Below are 20,943 nucleotides of genomic sequence, written 5' to 3'. Positions count from 1 at the left end.
TTTTATACATCTATTTGTTATATACTACCTATTTCAATACCTAAAACTAGGTACTATACGTTATCTATACGTCATGTGTGTATGTACCTACCTAGGTACCTACCTACTTGTATAAAATCATTGAAGCACGAAACGAAAAATATATCACCCATTTAGGTACTGATTTATCATAATGCATTAAAGCAGATATTTATCGAAATTATCACAGAAAAAAAAAATCGCCAGATTGAAAATATATTTCTTATTATGTTGATCTGGCGTAGAGGCCGTAGCGCCGTAGTACTACTACGCCAGTATTTTTAAGTATGTAGTTGCCTATGCTACGACGAAATAAATTGCTAATGTTCTATTTTTGATTAGCTAATCGAAGTAATTAGGTAATCAATTTTATTCAGTGATAGGTATTAAATTTATGGATTGAACATGCATCAGTGTTCAGTTGCTCAGATGAAGGTTTTCTCTTTAATGTGTGTGATGGAAGGGTACGAAAAATTCTTCAACCATCACAGCAAACAGTGAATATAATTGGTAATAAATTACCTATACAGTGAGTTGCGTTGGTCGGTTTACAGCCGGTCGCTTTCCGGTCGTCCGTCACGACATGAGGCCTTAAACAGGTCACATGAATCTTAAAGGAAAAGAGTGACATGCAATTTCGTCATCACACACGCTCCATGCCGCCCTGCGGACGTGCACGCCATCCCTTTCCGTCGCCATAACTCATAACGGACACGACACAAGTGGGAGGGGGATGGTCACTCCGGGTCGCCCTCCCAACCACCCCAAAAGTCAAACAGAGCGAGATACAAATACCTCACAAGAGCATCGCGGAGAGAGAAGTCAACAAATTGATACTCCTCAGAGAGGTGTGAGCAATACAGATATATCAGTCTTCAATGGGATAGAAAGAGATGTGGTTTTCTTTGGGAGTGATACGGAGGAGGTCTGGTCTTCAAAGTGAGATAGATGTATCATTGTTTGGTGGGGTGGGAAGGGGGTGGATAGTATGGTCTTTGGGGAGGAAAGGGTGAGCGGACGGTTGTCGTAATAGGCGTGATAATGTCAGGTGATAAGATTGTAGCGCTCGAGGAATATTATAAGCCAGCGTTCATATTTTTTATTATTTCTGCTGAATCCAACGGGGGAAGGAAGAAATAAAGGTGGGGAGAATTTTACTGCTTTTGTCATTAAAAAAATGCGACTTTTGTATGTGATGCATGAGAGTCACTGCTTAAAATTATCAATTATGTATTACGTCATTTTAATTTTACTTTCCTAAACAATACCATTAAGGGGGACGTGCGCAGCGTAGGTCAAAATGGAACTTGTTGAAAATCGTATTTCATTTTCGCCGAACCCAAAAAATATCTACAATATTTAAAATAAATGAAATGGACTCTTAGTAAAGAGGGACAATATTTTCCTAATTTTTTACAGAGATTTTTTTGTAAAAATGCTTAAGGGGGGACATGCTCAGCGTAGGTCAAAATGTAGCTTTTATTGTATTTTCAATGCATGATCCTGGACATACCTTAAGCGTTGTAGATAATCTATTTATATAATTTTGAAGCCTTATTATCCGTTATATTTATTTTAAACATTCGATGACTGCAAAAAGTATTTTTATTACATAAAATAGTGTTCTTTTAAACCTCTCGCTCTAATGTTTTAGAATATAGTCATATTTCAGTACATGCATGTGCAGTGGTGTTAGGATTTTTTACATTCATTAAATTTTAAACGCATTTATAAAACCATTAGTATAATATTTATGTCGACATTATTATAGTGAAATATTTACGATAAAAAATTATATTGATAATCTCTGTGATCCCAAATTTGACAAGAATTAGGCATTTTATTATTCAAAAAATGGGCAAGATTAACACATTTGAAGATAATTCTAAAGATACTAATAATAAGCTATGTCTTTGACCATTCAAGTGTGATAAATATTTTACGAAAAATGATTGGTTTATAATAATTATTGACCTAAGAATAAGGTACTTAGTGTTTTTTTGAAATACGCCATTTCTTTTGGCATTCCCCAGTGGTTAAGCTACAACATACGGCCGTAGCCATAAATTGACAAACTTAAATTGAAGTAGGGAGTAAGATCATGTTAACGCGCGTGTTTGAACATGTACCGTTTAAAAAAAATGGTTAGGTACATGAAATTACCTAGTAAAATGCTGTATTTATGTAAAGTAATTTGGTTAAAAAAATGATAAAGTAGTTTCCTTCTGGTTAATATTAGTAATACTGTACCAGCGTACGAAGAGACGTTCTTGGATTGATGATGTTGCCAGTGAAGACGTTTTAAAAACATTCAACTTATAAGATAAAATCTGTAGGTACCTATACTTAAAATAAGTACTTTTGAGTATCGTGACTGATAATCTAATTAAACCGGCCCAGGATAGGGAGATAGATGTGATCAAATAGCTTCAGGCCTCAGAAATCAGAAGAAGATGTTAAAAAAGTTAAAAAAAATAGTAAAAAATATTACAACAAATATAAATAAACGCCATGATTAATGCATTAGATGCATTTAATAATGTTTTATCAACTGTACTATTCGACTTATCACTATCTCTCTAATATAGAGTGTTCGTAGAATTTGACTAGCAGGTCATATTGACTATTCATGTGCAGTACTTGGCCCCAGGTATCATTACCAATTGTCCACGGTCTGATGAGCTTTTCTGGTTTCTGCGCTGGCTGACGAATGAATATAAATTCGTTTCCGAAACTGCGCTCCGTCACGCGGAACACTGCCCCCTCACACTCACACACGAGGGTGGAAAAGGGTTAATTAAAATTTTCGAATCAAAGTGATAACCAGACAAAATCAATATGTACCAAAGTAAATCAGGGCACGTATGTATTTTGTTTAATTTATTATCAATATCGTCACTAGTAAATGTTTTTAGACGATCAATAATTATTTACTTTTATTTATTTTGATTGAAATTGTATAGGTAAGTAAGTACATACTTACATAGCAAAAAAATCTGAGGTATCGATTTGTATTTCCAACCTCCCTTGAGTAGCCTAGCTAGCGCATTTTCGACTGCTTTTGCCATACAGCGCTCCATACTTCCCCTGAGTCTTCTAGTGCTCTTCAAGAGTCAGAATCACTTCTGTGATTTCAAATCAGTGAATTTATCTAGGTCACGGGGAGATAAATATCATTTATTTGTGTCAATTCCTGTGTTTAATAATATCTTTATTCCCACAAATAAGTTAATAAATGTAGGTATTTTTCTCAGTTTTAAAGCTTGGTGTTTATGAGATTGGATCACTGTCCATGTTACTGTCATTAGGACATATGGCTTGTTATTGCGTTAACAAGAAAAAAATGTAAGTATTCCATTCCTACCTTAAAATCACTCCAACAGTGTTAAATTTTTAACGAGTATCAAGAATATTACTTATGTATATCCAAATACCACACGGATACTAATAAAATGAACCTCGTATGAGATAAAAAATGTATTACGAAAATTTTTATTTTAGGATTTATGGAATTTTTGATACTAACCCTACAGTAGGAATGTCAAACTTTAGGTAAGCTGTGATATAATATCCGGTACCTACCATGACAAACAAATATTTAATTTAAGTAATGACTTAATTTAACTTTAAAGCGCGGGGTTTTACATCTTATCATTCTCTAACGTCTGCAGCAGACTGAGTGATGCAATACAATAATTAGTCAAGTGATACGACGAGGTCGCACGGCTTCCTCATAGTAAACGACTTTCCAGCAAAGTGGTTAAGAAAAATAAAAAAGAGAATGGCTAAAACTTTATCTTAAATGTGTTGTTGTAATACCTATATTATAACGCTTTTATATTTTTACGTTTCAATTCATGAGGTGCGACCGACCAAAATCCGTACTGTGATCGACATGCCTGCTCTATAATTTAAAATCATACGTATCATAGTGTTATTTAATTATAGAAATATTGGATTAAATAAAAATGATGCCGCCTAATGTGGATTATAATCATAAAATCAAGCATAATTATACCAAATCGTTAATCAGTAGGTGGGTATGTTGAATCAACTTTATTTAACGCTAATATTCTTATCAAATTCCAAAAAACTTCCGCGTGTCGTTTTTTCATTGACAGCGAATGTTCCTGAACAAAGAACCATCGGACAAAAGGAAAGAAAATAGATTCGAAAATGGCTTTCTTCGATTTTTCTTTGCGCCCGTCCGTGCGGGCGGTAAAGGGGCGGCGGGGTGAACCGGGCGGCATTCACAATGGGTGGCGTTTATCTAATCTTGGCAGGTTTTTTTTCTCGGTTGCTCAGATTGAAATGGACAGTTCGCATGTCCTTTTGTCGGCTTTCCCACCCTTCGTGAGTAGCGTGAGTAAGGTATTTATTTATGTATATACATTGACATACTTTGATAGGTGAGTGCTTCCATTTTGCCTATAAAAAGAGTCTTAATGAAAAAATATAAGTAGGTATGACAATAAATCACACGTATTCAGAACTGACGTTTAAAACATAGCAAAAATAGTTATTAAATGAAACATGGTAAAATAAAACTGGCCAGGTAGGTAGGTACCTACTATGGTAAACTCTACTAAATAGAACCAAATGTATATTATTAGTACTTCCCATTGTTTCCATAAATAGAAAAGATTTTCTAAAGAGTAATTAATACTTGCCTTTCTTTGCATTTCTACAACGGAGAAACAACAGAAGACTATCCGAGTACCTTCGAAAACCAAAGGTGGCGCATGAGCGTCGAGCTCACTTGTGTCTATGTTGTGATTAATGTCCGTTTGTGTCATCCACGCCGCACCAATAGGTATTATGGATGTTCACGGTATGGAAGTATTTTAACATACTGTTATGTTTTGTTATTATACATTCACTCTAGTTGTATTGTATCTATGCCCCGAATCCAAAACATATAAATTGTTTTAAAAGGAATAGGTATGTATAGTAAAAACGAAACAATAATGCGGTCGGTCGATAGTATGCGTGCGTATGGGGAGCCGTGATAAATGCCTGGCTGACGATGACCGCGTATTCGTACGTATACGTACATATACAATCGACGAACCGCATCGTTGTTTCGTTATTACTGTGCGTGAATTTTACCCAGCCGCGGAATTCCAACTCGCGACCTGGTGATCAGGAGTTGAACGCGTTAATACCTGCTCTCTATTGGACGTCTGTTGTCATTTTTTATATTATGTACCTACTTATAATTCTTTATTATTAGCAATTGTCAAAGTTGTTTATTTTGTAATAGAATATATTTTTGGCTAATATTATATACTATTAATTTTATGTTACCAGATAACGTTTAAATACCACTTTCACTTCTAAGCAAAGCATACGGGCTTGCATAGAATGCAGTTTAAGTACCTATATTAATATAGGTACTTTTTTTTTACGGAAAACAACTTAGTCATTCGCCCAACCCAACCCATTGGACCCGTGTTTTGAATCAAATAGGTATCTTTAAAAAGACAACATGTGATTTTAGCCAGTTGCTGGACCTAACCCGCAGTTACGGATTCAAGGAAGCACAATTCCACTGACACTAATCCAGTGTAGCGTATACTTGACAAGAACCGTCAATAAGGAGCTTTAGGACAGGTAGTGTATTGAAACTACTTTATTTAATGTAGATAGTAAGTTACTTTATGTTTAGTAAGGGGTAGAATTTTCCCACTATCCTCAAGCCTCCTGCAACCCTTTATATTTACTTTGAGTGGTAAACATTCATTTGTGTTTTATTTATTCGACGTTAAGGCGACTTAAACAGGTAGTTGATTTAACAAATTGATTGTTTGAGTTCACTAAACGGCTTCATTTAATTAACGTTTTATCCTTAAGATCTCACTGAATTTTAAACGTTTACACTTTACACAACAAAAAGTGTATACATTTTCCACGTTATCGGTACCTACCTCTGTGTAATAAAAATAATTGATTTGAAATTTATTGTTAATGTACTGAAAGGTGTTAAGATTAAGGATATAAGAGGCATGTTACACATACATTGTGTATATCAACTAAAATTTTTTTCTTAAAAAATGATCATATGAGTTATGAACATAGCACATTGATTTCCCTGGAAATTTAGAATACACATTTTTTACAAATAGATAGGTAAATTTAAAGATTTGGGATACTACAAATATGTCGTTTATAGGTCATATATTTATGGCAATGATTATTATTAGCTTCCTCTTTTTGATAACTTGACATTAAAATTAGTTGATGGGATTGCAATGATAAAAAGAAACAACATGTAAGTCCCTACAATAATAATGTTTGCATAATTTTTTTAAAGGTACAATTTCGTGTAAAAATATATTTTTTACACGAAATTGAATACTTACATAAAAGATTAAAGATTAATCTTTTCGCACCTCCCAGTTTAGGAACCGCTGTTCTACAATATCAATCATAATTAAACGCTAATATCCATCCAGCATCATTAAACATCACATCACATCCACAGAACAGATTGATAAATATAATTCCGATAGGCTATATCCGGACTTTCAATGTGTGAATGTCATACGAAAATGAATCACGATAGACGTGCAATAAGTACTGTGTGCTGAAACCTTGAATACACCAATATTAAATGAGCATTAGTGCATAAACCGAGAGTAGTTGTAAGTATTTGACGTTTGACGTATTCTTGACACGTGTTTAAGTTTATCCCGTACTCTTCCACACTCGAGATCGGTTCCCTGCTTCTCCACACCTGTTATGTGTTTCAGTTCCCATTATTTCTGAGTTCCCTGATCACATCCGTCCATTCTATATGTGGCATGGAAATAGCAGTATTACGAGTGATATTGGTGGGTATGTGTAAATCAAACCAAAAAAATATAATTTCCGTACACTACGTCTACGTCATAATATTATGTGAAGTGTCGCATAAAATATTTTTTTAATACCCGGGGTATAGTGAACACTAAATTAATTAAATGCTGCTTAGAATCTAAAACAGGTTATTAAACTTATTAACATACTCTTCCACCGATGGCAGCTTTAGGTATGTGGAAGCCCGACACGCTGACAAGTTTAAAAAGTACATGTATAAATATATACCTACTGTCATCGAGTGTTAAAAATACAACAAAAATGTATCCAGTTTATTTTTATACATTGATTTTTTATGTTCTGTTTGGGCCTTTTGAAGATATCCGTATTTTCTAGCGAAGTGATCCGCAAAGCGATTGGAAAAGCTCGCAATGATGTTTGTATGGCAAAAATAGTGAAGTATTCCAGAAGACTTTCATTTCAATTGATAATTTTGTAAGTTATATTGTATGGCCCAAGAATAAATATAGCAAAGTTTTATTAAATATGTGTGAATATACGTAGGTAGGTATATCTCGGACTGCATATGCATACTCCGACTGTTATTGACACGTATCTCACAAAATGATCGATTGATTGCACACAGCAGCACACCAGTGGTAATAAATTAAATGTTTTTTGTTGTTTAATCGAATCAATATAATATTTAAATCATCAAATAATATTAACACTAGAATCTCAAATATGTAGGTACTATAATATACATATACCTCATCATGTTCTTAGGTTACCTATCATATCATACATATTATATCACCTTCTAAATACTACCGTCTCACATACAGTTACATTTATAGTGGGCTTTTCTTATGTGTAGGTACATTATTTGAGTGTATAGTCTTCCGAAGGATCTTTGGCCTATCCGGTGACCTGGTTGCAATGCTCCGATCTATAAATTCTTTGATTATATAGCCACATATCTGATGTGACACGAATGGATCATCTAGCATCGACAAAATGCCTCACCCTTAGTATAAGTATATCATCATCATCATCAGCAAGGAAGGAAATTGATGCAGTGACGTCCCGTGGAGGCGGGCAGGTCACGCGTTGCTTAGGGACGCTGAATTAAGTAATGCTTGTGAATAGTAGAACTTTTTAGAGAACTATCACTCAGTCCAATCTTAAATAGAATATATTTTCATGGGATTTATTCATTTTAAACAGCCACAAATAAATAAGAAAACAATTACTGCCAATCGACGGAACTCAGAAGTATGTATGACGAGATTACTTGCATTGAGCTTATTTGGGCGCCCTAATTAATATATTCAAAAATGACCTCCCATTGTCCTAATCGGTGAGTGAACAACTGCTGGACAATTAATACACATCACATACGTGATCATAATATAGACACTAAACGATAACAGGGTCTAAAATCAACTGAAATATGAAAATTTAATACCAAAAGAATTTATATAAACATTGAGACACAGAAGGTTTGAGAGTGGCTATTTGAAACTGCATAAGGGTGGCACTTTGACTAGAGACGTCACTGCTGGTGTGGCTTGATGGCCTATAGAAAGAGTGTTAGGAGTAATCGACTGGAGAAGAACAGTGGAGAACCGTCAGAGTATGGAGTCTGCTTGGGGCGGTTAATGTCAACGGTCCCATACTTGTAGCTCTTGAGAAGAAGAGAATAATAATATAAATTATGTAACGTAATAAAATTTGTTAGAGATTAAACTGAACACTTTCGTTTTGTTTCCCCTGAACGGTATAGGTTTTTTTTATTGTTTGCCACACTTCGCACACAATAGGCTCATTCGTGCTCATCCCCCATAATGGGGTGTAAAATAAGATGAATTAATCAAATCCACACCTAAAATGTGCAACGCGGGACCTTAAAAAAACAGAAATTATTTGTCTAACGCGATTGTGACATCAATATATTGCAACCTTGAGAGATGTCTGTCTCTATTCAAAGCGTTTGATTTAGATGAGTGCGTCTCTTTCAGTGGGTGCAATAGGGGAACATGGTGACAATAGGATAATGGGACACTATAAGCAGATGTTCCCATTAATGTTCCACTGACGTTTTGTATTCATCGTTTATTATTTACGCTATTTAACGATGTGTTTACACAATCTTTACTCCTTTTATCCGTTGCATCATGAGGCACGGTAGTGATGGTTTCCCGTGAAGGTCAAGGCGCTGCTTCATCAGAAAGTTAAAAAATCTCAAACATTTTCATGTTTGCATGTTAACAGTTGCAGGTTTCAATTAGCGTAAATGGTAAATTTTGGCAATGTAACTTAAAAATAGTCCTGGGGGTTAAAAATACTTTAAACCGCCACCGCATAAGTAGGTAAATATTATTAAAATACATTTAAGTACCAATATCCGTGGAGATTTAGTAGTTTTTGTCGCACGTCTTTACACCTATTATGTATTGACAAATAAACTCAACTTCGGTGTCTTGCTTTCCATTTTTTTCATAGTACCAGTATAATAATAATATACCTAACTACGTATATATTAATTATTGTATGTAAAACAACTATTTATTACCTACATTTTGATCTACTTGTGTTACTTTCGGAATATATACCTAATTATTATTACAACGTTTTTCTTAGCTCGTATTTTTATTTGTCCGGTACAAATCTTTTTTTTTTCAAATCGATTTTTAACTAACTTTCCGACTAGCTAGACATTTGAAACTTTTAGAATATATCAAAACACGATGCCAATGCATTTTTTTAATAAGTTTAGCCATCTTTAAGTAGAATTGATATCATTTTCAGTTAATTCTCTTTTGTATGAAAAGTTATTTCGGAAGAAATCCGTAAAAAGTAAAACTATTAGTGGTTGCTAAGTGGGAACTAGCAACTAAATTATTACTATTAATATATACGTGCGTTACTATAGAAATCAATATGACATTTCAGTATTATTTCTATCAAGTACAAATATTTTTGATCGTTTAAGCTAGTCAAGTCAAGTTTATATGATTCAATAGAAAATTTAAAAACGTTGTATGTAAAAAGTTCTTTTTGTCTTGTAATTATTAAGTATTATTAATATTATTATTATCATCATCATCATCGTCGTCGTCGTCGTCGTTGTTGTAACATCGGTAAGTACCTACATACAGAGAGTACAAAAGTCGCTGATTCGTGTACCTATCATTCTTTACATTTTATTTTCTATATCAAAATTGTAACATACACTCCAAATTAGAGGTTATGTAGCTTTGTAAAACTGCAAATGCTGGTTTGGTCTCCAGTGTCTCAATCCCGCCGAAAGCGTGCGCAGATTTTTTCGTCCTTTGGATTTTGGTGAATGGATCAACTGAGCAGAGTAGAGTAGGATTGTTTCTTCGTAAAGTAAAAAAATCTATACTTACCTACCTACAAAGATCTTCCTATATTTTGGAGAATACATATTGAACGCTGGTTCGAATCCTGCGGCTAGGCCAAATCAAAAACTGTACCCAGCGTATTGATCCAAATAATTGAAACTAATTCTCTTAAAAACCCAATTAAAATTATAAAATATCTCCACCGTGTGGATGTTCATATGCCGATTAAAAAATAAAAATGATGATAATATCATTTATTTATAGATTACTTATTGTGATTGAATTATTTACCACTGTCCCAAAAACTTTGCGCTTCGTGAATGTTGTGTTGGCTATCGGCTACGGCGTTACGCAGATACGTAACTACCACATTTGTTTGGCGTAATTCCAAAACGAACCACCCCCTGTAATATGATCGTAACATTATGCCATAAAATAAAGACTTCAATATATAATACCTAGCCATGTAGGTACGTAAGTATTCACATTTAAAACATACGAAAAATTAGATAGGTAGGTAATTATTTATTTAGTTTTATATTATATATATCGTCGACTACGACATTGGTGTTAGGAAGGCAAAATTATGCAATCTGCTATTCAATAGCTTCCTCAAAAAACATTAGATGCAAACGCAAACTCGATTGATTAAATGTGATTTAAAATTCTACGGAGGTTGATATTATGCTCAATTTTGGAACAAAACTGAAAAAAATATTTTCAACTATGCAACTAACGTCAAAACAAAACGTATCTGGTTATCCAATATTCATGTTTTGGGTATTAAGTTTTTAAAAATTCTATCTAGTCTCTTGTATTGCAACCATAATAATGAAGTTTCTGTTCCACGAGATAACTTAATTATATTATTGATATAAATAAATAAATATTGTTGTATTTTTCGGGGATAGAATGCAAGTGCCACAATATGTTTCAATGTTTGGGAATGGGATTACAGATGCGTGGCAAATCTCAAAACACTAAAATAAGACATAATATTTTCCTTCGTGTTGTACAGACTTTTGATATCCTTTAAGAAATGGAAGTTATACGGTTATTCTGCGCACATAGATGACATATAATCTTTAATATTCCAATTACACACCAATAAGAATGGCCAGACTATAGAAAGATCATAATAAGTACAGGTATGCACTATGCAGTATGCAGTCGGTTCACCGTGCGATGTTCATTGACGCAGATAGGGCAATCGATTTGTCAGAGAGGTTAATTAGGGGTCTCAAAACAGTTGAATCAAGTCATACGTTTATTAAATTATACCAATATTTTATGACATCAGTCATCTACCTATGTCACTAAAAGCCCCACTCAGTCGGATTGAGTATCAGAACAAATTTGCGTCAGTACCTATTCATTGGTTAATAGGTAATTACAAAATATAATAGTGAATATACCAGAGTACGCAATGTGATAGAGGTCGCTAAGCAGATGAAATGGCAGTGGGCCGGAATGTCGCGGCGAGTAGACAACCGCTGGACAAATGCCGTCATTCAGTGATACCCAAGGGGCACAAAACGCCCTAAAATCCGCAGGATAGACGAGCTCATAAAGTTCGGTGGATGTACGTGGCAGCAAATAACTAATGGCCGATACGGGTGGAGAGAGCTAGGAGAGGCTTTCACCCAGCAGTGTATCGACCCCGGCTGATGATGATGATGATGAAGATGATACTCATACTTACAAAATCCTTTTCTATATTATTGCTAGGTACCTACATTATTAATACATATTAATTTATTTACATATCTACCAGAAACCGTGTTTGATTAAGTATGTAGGTACATAATTGAGAAGAATTTTTATGCAATCAATTTTATTCGACGACAAATAGATTTAAATATATAGATAGATACCTAGTCAAAAATGATTTCTTGCTGTCGAATAAAAATGATAGATGGCCACGTCATGCTTCACCGTGAAGTGTCCTAATTAAATGGCTCACTTAAAAAGTAAGCCGACCCCGAATGGAAGAGTATGTTGTTCGCAAACATTCTAACAGCGGGAGGCATCAAAAGCCATGGGCCAGAGGGATCTGAATCGCAATCGCCCCATTGCATGGCGAATCCCATATTAGAGGTTTGCGTAATCCCTAAACCAACACCGCGCACACGATCCGACCCTAACTTTGCGATTTGTCGGATCGGACAAAGGGAGATAGTGTTTGCCTCCGCAGGAGATAAACTTTAGTTGCCGATTTTTGACGCGGGCTTTTGTCGAATTAATGGAGGATTTAGTGTTTTTCTTCTATCCATTGAATAATGTTCTGATGTTTCCCAAAGCGATGATTGTGATGGCTGTTCATGCAATTGTATGAGGGACGCTTTCATAATGGATAGCTTTTCAATACAAGATAAATAATATATCAATTCGACAAACTAATGATATAAATTACCTACTGAAAATTATATACTTTTAGGAATAATCTCATAAGGGATTTTGATTATACATATTTATGATATAGGTACATACAATATATGTGTTACCTAACAGGAGACAAGATAATTTAAGAATGACGATATACGTACATATTTGAATTAAATCAATAAAAATAACAGCTTCATTTTTCTCACACCAAATATACCTAATTAGAAAAATAGTTATAAGATAATATGTATTATAAGATTTCCATACATCATAATTCATAATGACAATACTTATTTCACCTACTCTAATCTTCAGGTGTCTCCTAACTGGTGAAAAACGTCATCCGTTCCCTTTTTGACGCAGAGTTAAGTAGGTATTCCTATATAATACCAGTGATGGTATCACCTGTTTGAATTTCCATGCTGACCCACTACCCCATTAGGATTGTTTACACGGGCTTATCGCTAATCATTAGCACCTACTCACTACTTGAACTAATACAGCCACTTTAGGCCACACAGGCCGAATTAGTAATAAGCATCAGTATTCGGCCTGTTTACGCGTGTCGGTAGTAGTGCAAGTAGAAAGCAGTCATTGCGATTCTTTTAGGTCTTCAGTTATCGACGCTGCGAAAAGCTCTTGCGTCGGTCTTCACCCCTTACTTTCAGCGTATCCCAGGTCTCTTAATTGACCTTTTACTCTTGAGCTACCAACGAGGATCCTTTTTTGAATCCGTGCCTGTGATAATATGCCGTACAACTAGTCATTATACCTGATTTTCCACACCTCAAGTTCATTTTAGGGCTCGTGTACCTAGTCACTGTAGCATTTTTAACAATAGTACACTTTAATGGGAACGTTGCTTAAAACACAACTAACAAGATGATGAAGAAATGAATAACGACACGAAAATTAAATTATAAAATCTCTATGTATATTATTATTAAGATTAAGTGTGGAGGTTGTAGATTATATAGGTACATATGGTGCGTTTTGTAATCGTATACTATTTCTAAGGGAAATTTATTAATATTATTACGCTTTACTTCATTTATGTAAGCGATAAAAAAATCGTGACGTTTTATGGTTTAAAAATTATTTCTTACGTGATTTCACGTTCTTATCTGTTTGAAAAGCGTAAATTATTTTACTGAAAAGATCATATCTCCATAGATATAATCGCAACACACAAAATAAGCTGCATATTAATCATAAAAATATGACTAACGTCAGTGAGTTAAATTTATACTTACTGTATGTAGGAATAGTTCTATTCTCATAGTGGGAGACATTCACGTATATTTTTCGTAGGATTTATATGACCTGATTAAAAAATTACAGACGAAGAAAATATGCATATACTAGGGAATGTTTTCTTGGGGCTGACAATATATACTAAAATATCAGTGCCCTGATAAACTGTCATACTTTATACTCACATCTTCACATCTAGGTAACACTACATTTATGACGTATCTGCCTACCTACAACACTGTTGTCATCTTTGTGTATGCAAATTATAATAGTAACATGTATAAAATATTATAGTACTTAATTATGAAAAAAAAACTATTATAGTAGGCATACGGAACATTAAAAGTTTCAAACCCTTTAAAATTATAGTATTTTATTTTAATTATAGTATGTACGGTTGGTAACTGTGTACATAGTCTATGTAGGAACCTTTGGGTAAGTGCAAGAATTTTGACATTTTTAGTTTATACATACCTACCTACATTTAACTAGGTATTTAATTTACATTTTTTACGATTTTTCCGAGGCTTTGAACTTTGAGTCATATCGCTGCTTCTCATATGGAAGAGGATCCACCGATCAGGCCCTCCCTCCAATTCTCTATTTCTCTTAGAATAATGCTATTAATATTGTTTGTCTTATTAAGGAGAGTTCTATATTATTCTTTTTTTGTCTCATACTTTTAGCATTCCATTGTAAAATTCTAATTTGTTTTTTGTAATCCATTTTGTTGCAGAACCTCCTCCAGAATTTCTCTTAAACGTCCTTCTTTTAAGTGTTGGTATACCCAGTCCACTGCTTTATTTATTAGTTACTTAATGATCTGCTGACAGTTTCTTACTTAGTATTCTGACTCTTAGTGACAAATGAATAATAATTCACGATGCTTGGAATCGTTATCTATATTACTTAATTGAATTATTATCGCTTGTTTGTCGGAAATCGCACTACACCACCCCTAAACCAAGTACACTTCACCCTTGGGTGGATAAATCTTTATGGAGGGGGTGGTTTTACGACAGTAAGAGGAAACAATTCCACCGCAATCATTGTGAGGACATTAAACTTAATGAACGCCACTGTGGACAAGAGTCGAAGTGGTGACAGAATTAAATTTACATATGCAAGAAAAAGAACAAAGGAAACAATACCGTGTCACGAAAGACCTCAAAGATATTACCTACAAAACTGTGCATTACTTAAAAAACAATTACCTTGTTTTATTATCAGCCGACGTATACAATGTATATCTATATCTATATGTGGTGAATAGTGCCTTTTGGACAGAGGTAGACTATGAAAATGGTTAACCGAAAAAAGAACTAGGAAAGGCTTACTTAAGCTACTTGAAATTCAATTTTGTTTCATTAATATTTTACTTATAATCTTATAAATATTATCTCAGCATAAAACTATTAAGTATAATATTTTACTATTTTAAAATAAAAAAAAAATGTATTTCTCTGCCAAAATTAAATGTTATTGATTTGAAAATTTGTAATAGATGGATAAATTACATTCACGAATCAGTCAATTTTTTCATTGGATAGGCATCTACTTTTTATTTCCGTATTTCGCATAGACATCACGGACAATTTAATGAATGTGTGAATGTTATGTGAGGGACAAATAAATTTGTGGAAATCGCGCGAATGAAAAATGAAGCATGAGATTCAATGCCTAAATACCACCTAGAAATGTTATTATATCAAAATCGTACTATTATTTTGTATCAATTCTTTGAAAATAGGCTAATAATGCTGTAAAAACATGTACCTACGTGAATTTTCAATACTCATCCTTTATAAATTTTAAATTAAGCCGTATTTGTATTACGTATAGACCTCCGTATAGTCAATATTGTCATATATGTATTATATACAAATGTCAAATTCAAGACGTTCACAACATGATATCAAAACAAAATACATAAGTGAAGCTTAACAATATTTAAAGAAAAAAATAACATAAGAAGACGGAATACAAAAATCATTAAAAAGTACACTAAATGTGATAAGTAGACCTTAAATTAAAATACCCATTTTCGATCGTAAATGAATCATTCACAGATTGGAAGTTATTGTCATTCGCCGAACCCATTAAGTCGTATCTTTGGAACAAAACACACATTTAAAAAAAAAAACACATTTATTATGGGAGGTGCGAGATTCGAATTATTTGCATCTCGGATTAGTGCTCTCGATGGTTTTACTAATAAGTAACTAAGTCTCCAAATACATTTTATTAAAATAAACCTCTGCCTGTAGAAAAGCATGCGGCTTGCATCAAGTGTCCCCTTGTTTTGAAAGGGAATCCCCACATTCACTTGTCTCTGTGATTCCACTTGACTCCCGTTGCGAGACAGAGGGTGCTATCGCGATACATGAAATTTGATTTTTACATTAGTTTATCTAAATTAGAGATCGACCCTTGTATTTAGTGAAATGTTCCCAGTGGAAAATAAACACGCGAGCTATCAGCGGTATTCAAACGAATAAAACAATAACTGAGCAATAATTGTTAACAGGGGATTCAATGTATATTTTAGAAAGCGTTACCTAACCTAGGTAAGTAGTATTTATTACGAATATATTAACCTAACCTAACCTAACCTAACCTAACCTAACCTAACCTAACCTAGGTAAGTAGTATTTATTACGATTTCACAATCCCGGGATTCCGAAACTCCGATAAATTTATTGATTCCTAAATGTCGGTTTTATTATATATTTTACGAAAAAGACATTCAGTTGTTGAGAAAACAGTTGGTTTATCAACCAAAAAATATTAACGTCTCCGATTTTTTTTAAAATAGCATGCATTATTAAAAACCTCGTACTTAACACATTTACTGTTGACCAGATAATTACTAATTAATTACCACATTTAAATATCATGTTAATTATATCTAATGGCCAACTAATGCAAACGCGCCAGTCGCGTTGTCAGCACTAAAGGAGTTAATTATGTACTAAACTTGTTAATGTAAGTATTATAAAGTTTCGATTGGCATTATAGGAAAAAATCTAAAATATGATTCTGAAGAAAAAAATATAATTTATTGACAGCCCAATAAAGTTAAAAAAACATGCTCTCAAATTCGATTTTGACGGAAAAATTAAAAATCGACAGCTCAGAAAATGACTGAATCAGACTATGAAGAGAAATTTTTCAATTGGTTGTAGGTATATTATAATGTATAATGTTTTGGAATTTATAAGACGGTAATAAAAAGATTGCCAACATTTCCGGAATTGAAAACTATGCAATCCCTCGTGCTACTTATTTTATTATTTTGAATACAACATAGGTACATGCTTTCTTGAATATATTTAAACATTTTAATGGTAGGTATGTGATGAATTCTGTTCATATATTTTGTCTCATTACAGAGCATGGTGATCACTGAAATTCAGTGGCGAAGGCTCCATACTAAGCGATTATTTAAAGCTTACCTTCTATTTTCAATTATTTAATTTAAATAAATAAATATCTATATTGTAGGACATTGTAGGTTATAATAAAAATATTGATTGTCATCTATCGTCGTTATTTATAAGTAGAGCGTTTAATTTAGTCAAGTTTCGAATCAAAAATAAATGACGGAACGTCACAACGTGGGTGCTATTTTTAGAATTATTTCAACGATAATCCAAGCCGAATTTTCTACCGCAATTCAGTTGCCAACTTCATGCACGTCTGCGTTTTTGTTCCCGACTTGGAAGCGTAAAGAGGACAAGCTTATGGGCTATGTTGATTTGTTTATTGTATATGCTTATCTTTTTAAGCAAATAATAAATAATAAGGATGATTAAAAAAATAATAACTATTGTGTTCGATCACATATAATTTATAAATTGTTATTAAAAATAAATATTGTATTAATTCGCGATTATTATTTGGGTTACTTCAGTCATAGACAAACATAACATGCTATTCACAGTTCATGTCATTTTGACATTTCAAAGCGGTGATAAAGGTTTATTTTATAATACAAAATTCAGTGTGTTACTGTGTTTGAATGTGGATAAATTATCTCATATTGTACCTAAATCATTCGCCAGTGCTTTAAATATATAAGTATTTATTAAATTGTATAGTGTCCCGATAGAAAATGTGCGAACGATTGCATTTAAAAATTATCAAAGCTTGACCTTCCAAGGGTTCATTTAGATTTGAATACAGCAAAAAAACTTATATTAGACATTTTCACAACAATTTATATGATAAATATTTGTTTTTAACTGGCAGTTATACATTAAACAAACGTTTTTGTTGGCGATGCGTATTGTTTGGTAAAGAAAAGTATGCGTGGAATTCTACTGCCATAAGCGATTTAAATAATTCGACAAATTCAGCGGTGAAACCTATGACCAGTGTGTCGTTGTCATTAGTGTGCACCTATTAATCAGTAGTAATATCGTAAGTATTATCTTCTTATTTCCCGTAAGTTACCTGACAAGTGTGCTCTTTTTCTCTGATCTCCACAGCTTACCTCTTTCCAAAAGTCACCATTCGCCACTGCTGAAATTACAGGTGTTACCAACAAACTACCTACATGTGTAGCGATTCTGTGTTGAGGTTGTCACTCGCTCCACTAGATGTCAGGCTCGAATTCTTTGGCAGGTCAAATTCACACTTCGATTGTTTCAATGTGAGTTGATCCAGACGAAATACTCGGTGGATTTAAAGAATGGTTAAGGCGATACTTCAGTGAAAAGGCAAATACTTTTCAACTATAGGCGCGACGAAATTTTGGACTCGCTGGCAGTCTGAGAGCGAACGTCGAGGTGTCAATTCGTCATTTTGTTTCGTGATGGCGACGGGGGTATTAATTCTTTAATCGTGTAAAGATAACTAAAAACTTTACCTATTTACTTTAAAAAGAAAACATGTCAATGAATATATTATTATTGTTAGTAATTGAACACACGTTAAAGTGCCCACCACCACTCGTCAGATATGCACAGCCGTGGATAAACGTGTCTGAAAGAAGTGATTTTAAGTGCTCATTCCGTCCCGAGACGGAGCCGCACGGGACTGATGCTGCAACCATGCACCGTAGTGCTTAAAGAAGAAAGTTAAGAAAGAAAATTTGTTTTAATAAACAGAACATTAAATAAGCGCATGTTGGATTAATATGACAAATTATATTTCGGTCGGCATGCGTCATTTGCACCCGCGACCCGCAATCCGCGCATCGCCTAGCCACGATCTTTTTAGACCATGCCTCAACTGAGGTATAGCCTTAAGAACAATTTTATTTGTGTAATTACTATGCTCAGATTTCTAATGAAAATGGCAATTAAGCAAAGGCATCAAAAAAATTCCTAGGTAATCTATAAAAATTGAGCCAACTAATAAATCTCGGAGTCATTGGGTTAAAATATTTAGTCAATTAGTATTATCAGTACAACCCTATAAAAGCTTGCTTAATCAATGGACCAACATTATTTACACGAACAATAAAATACTAAGTAATGTATAGCAAATAGCAGTGGGTAGATAATAGATACCTACCAATTGTAACTAAGAAACCAAAGGAAAATGTCTAGACATGCCGCCAACTTCTTTTTATATACGCACATACAAACAATGCTGCCAAACGCTGAGAATATTACGTGTTGTGTGGTTACTAATAATTGAACCATACTAAAATCAACAAAATATATTACATGATATTCTATATGCTTTATATGCATATGAATAGTCCTAACTCTTTGACTTTTTAACTCTAAACTAACTTTTTCATATATCTCAATAATATCATATTGCTATGGTGGTGGAGTTTACGAAGCCACGCGTGTATATTGATGCGGATTTTTGATAGACGGATATATTATTATAATGGGATTTTACAGTATAATTGCTTTGAAACGAATATTAAAAGAATTGTCTATGAGTTTCTATATTCAAAGAATCTAGTGTGAATGCTAGATTTAGAAAAAAAAACTCATGATGAAAAAAATATCGCATATGCAATGATTTTCAATCTTTTTTGCATCACTTCTTTTTTTCACGAGGCCCAGATGATAGGATGGGTAAGCCCAGTTACGTCTCTGGGCAAAGTGCTGCCCTTAAGCAGAGTTTACACATTTCCCTATACTATTTTAGTCTGTATGTAGTTCCATCACCCATCTAATATATATTTTAATGTCTTTACAGCTATCTTACATATACGAAAATACATATTAAGTTATGATATATACATATAATGTTCAGAGCATGTACATCCTGTCAGTGCTGTAGGCGAGAAAATCTCTATTCCACGAATCCTACTAAAAGTGGGGGTAAATAAATTAATTTAATAAATAAATAAATTTAATAAATAAATTTCTTTCCATCTGTACAAGGCTTACTGTAACATGTTCTTGACTTTGTCTTAAGGCCTTAATTTAATGTAAATAAGGATACCAATTAAAATAGTTAAGTTTTGTATAATAACATGTAGGTACAAACAGGTCAAAGAAAAACCTCTGTTCAAATGTAAAATAAACTAGCCCTAGTGTACGGTTGGCCTGAAAGAAAATCATAAGTTTGATTGTATTATATTATAGTAAATCCTAAAAGTGGAATCTAACCGGTAGTTAGATGATATGCTACAGGAAACGGGCGCCCATAAAGGGGGTGGTTGGTTGAGGGCTATGGGGGATGCTTGTTATACTAACTGGGGGTGGCAAGGTGGTGTGATGGTGGGAGGTATTTATTTGTACCTGGCCGTAACGCTAAATTATCTATTATTGTACGTCAGAAAGCTATCCGAAGGATAGTGTTGTTTTATAGTTGTTACATGATGATATATGCAGGGCTGTATTCAGTTTAATAAATAATAATGTCATATTGGTATGACAATATTGAATGCAAAATAAAATTTGAAAATATGAATGTAAACAAATTTTATACTGCGTTTATAGCGATATAATATGTAGGTATTGTTATCAAATTATAATAGTAAATATATGGAAGTAGCACATCAAATTTAATGACGATGTATTTTGAAATAGCTTAATTGGCTTAGGTATACCTATTCAGAATAATTTAAATAATAATAGAGTTACACATAACCTGGATTTTTAGTTTTCTTCCTATACCTATTGATAGATTAGTGGTAAACTGTCTA

This window comes from Rhyacophila brunnea, unplaced genomic scaffold (genome assembly GCF_057557595.1).
Source record: "Rhyacophila brunnea isolate RB1 unplaced genomic scaffold, BYU_Rbru_1.0 scaffold_3, whole genome shotgun sequence".
In the NCBI taxonomy this organism is placed as follows: Eukaryota; Metazoa; Arthropoda; class Insecta; order Trichoptera; family Rhyacophilidae; genus Rhyacophila; species Rhyacophila brunnea.
The sequence above is the reverse complement of the archived record's forward strand: the minus strand, read 5'-3'. Positions refer to the sequence as shown.